The following is a 2644-nucleotide window of genomic DNA, read 5'->3' on the forward strand; positions in this document are numbered from 1 at the left end:
ATCAGTTCCATTGTAATTCTAGTCATTTTTTTAGTTTTCTGTCGCTTTTCATTTGCCTTTTTGCGATTCGTGATTAATAAAAATAATAAAATTTTACTTACGAATTAAAATCAGAAGAAATTTAACAAAGTTATAAACCGTTGCACCGCGAACGTCTAGTCTGGTCTAGTACACCGATAGTGCTACTTGTTCATTGATGGCGCGTATAATTGAATTATGTCGTATACCGAACAAAAGTCGTATACCGAGCAAAATTTGTTTCGTCCAAACAGGACGTATTCCGAATTGGACGTATTCTAAAGCAGACGTATACCGAGGTACTACTGTACTCAATAGTTTCAGTGAACCAATGAGCAATGCCGGTTGGAGCATAAGCTTCTAATAGGGTCTCCAGGGAAAAATGAAGTAAAGAATGCGAGACTCACAAGCAGCGAGTGTTCTACACGCCAGGATCTGGCTTTATGTACACAAGCATACTCACTTATACGGAGATAACAAAAAATAATTGTTAGACTTCACAACATGGCTCGGATATAGCCCGAGTTAACAACGGACACGTCAGTGTGTTAGGTAGAAATTTATGTTTGAAATCTCAGTCACAGTGCGTAATAACCTTATTCCATAAACAATGTTTGAACATTTCAAACAACAAGTTGCGGAGAAAAAGAATAAATTCATCAACATCTACAGATATTTGATCATACGAATGATCAGTCAAGACATTTACTGACAACAGGCCAACAAACAGGAAGACGTAGACAGCATAATATGCACCAATGAAAAGAAACACAACAATTACAAACGGCGACGCAGTATTCACACACTGATTAAATTTATTCATTAAATATAGAATAAATATAGCCTATATTTAATTTTAAAAAATTCATTAAATATAGGCTCTGTTGCTATTACAGAAAATACCAACATGCGAAATAATTTTGGATCATTTAGTACCAACGTACAAAATGATCCAAAAGTTATTTAACACTTATAAAATAGGACTGAGTAACACAGGAAATTTTGACATGATAGAAACATGTTACAACTAGAGGAACCATCTTTCCGTATGTCAGACTGCGCATCTCGAATTCACCTATGTTTAAACATTTCAGATGAATAATTTCCCATTTAATTACTGGGTCTTCATATGAGACTATAATTTCAAGAGAAATGCAATGCTTCACTTGTTTACCTAACTTTAATCTGTCAAAAGTTATAAAGAAACGAATCTAATCAATTTCTCCTTTTGCAACTGTGATAAGACAACGCTGGAATACCTGCAATGGACGAGCTATGAATCCAGATCATCCTGATGCAGGAAGAGAAAGATCAAGTGACATTTAAGTCGTGGTTTATCTTTGACTGATCCATGTAGCACTTTGCAATTGCCACACACAACACACGGTCTCTATGGAAATGTCATTGATCATTTGCAATGCCACAAAAACCGCCACCATCGAGCTGAAAAAAGCAGGTTGGCTGTTTCCACGAAATACCCGCAATCTAAAGCTTTCTAACCTGACTGTGATCAGATGTTAGAGTGTGAGGATTTGTCTGGGAACATATACAGAATGAGAAGGATCTGGACGCACAATTAGAAGATTAGCAGATTGATAATAACATTTATGACAACCGCATCTTATGCTTCCTTTGCATTGGTGTGATGACTGAAAAGCATGCACTGTTACAAACTGGCAGCTCTAGCGATGAAACTCGATTATGTTTCAATCGGACGACCAGTGTATGTTTTGAGAACTATTGGTGACAGTTAAATCTTACCTTAATATTTAGTGTCATATTGCTTTTCTGACGGCGTGCTGATCTGGAGAGTAATATGATATTGTAATAACTTATTACTAATGTCAGTACTTTCTCATTAATAAAGTTTCAGTTCATTTCAATTTATCCTTGGTGAATTTTTTGCCAATGAATATATGGATATTTTGTTGTGTTTTGTTTAGCTTGTGCTTAAATTTTGTATGCATTCATTCAAAGTAAAATTTGTTATAATAAAGCTTTGTTTTATATTTAAAACTTGAATTTAATTTATTGAATAATTATGTAAAAATATCAGTAAAATGCATTGCAAGAAAATACATAAAAAATCATTTTCATAACCGAAATTGTAGAGTCCGGGAATTTCAGAAATTTGAAATGTGTATATATATATATATGAATTCACGAATTTCAATTACATTTAACATATTTTGAGTTTTGCGTGTATTTTATGATTTAACATCAAGTTTTGTAAATTCGGATAATAGTTTTAATCTATAATAATGCATAATTTCTGTTTGTTTACTGAATTTTAATTCGATACATAGGGGAGACCACAGTATTAATTATGATTTTTTAAATACATTTATATCAATATTTGATTCACTATTTCAACCATACGTAATGAGTTTGGTTTTACAGAAATACAAAATCTCTTATTGGCATTGAAAATTTTACATATCTTATATGAAACTTATTTCTGAATGACCTTATATTCTATTTTATTAGTTAATTATGAAGAAAAAACTGAGAGCATATTATGACAGATGGAAAAAACCTAATGATAAAAAAGGATTTTTGTTTCTATGGTGTTTATTATAAAGTCCATCTGTGTTCTAAATATCTAAATAGTAGTTTATATATATAT

General features: G+C 32.2%; 1 protein-coding gene across 1 annotated transcript in view; it reads right to left on the minus strand.

Annotated features, from left to right (window-relative positions):
• LOC111628897 overlaps positions 1 to 2644 on the minus strand; it is a 64583-nt gene that overhangs the window by 47849 nt on the left and 14090 nt on the right. The gene's annotated exons all lie outside the window — the stretch shown is intronic.

The sequence above is a fragment of the Centruroides sculpturatus genome, unplaced genomic scaffold, assembly GCF_000671375.1.
Source record: "Centruroides sculpturatus isolate CEXI.00-Female unplaced genomic scaffold, Cexi_2.0 scaffold359, whole genome shotgun sequence".
Classification (NCBI taxonomy): Eukaryota; Metazoa; Arthropoda; class Arachnida; order Scorpiones; family Buthidae; genus Centruroides; species Centruroides sculpturatus.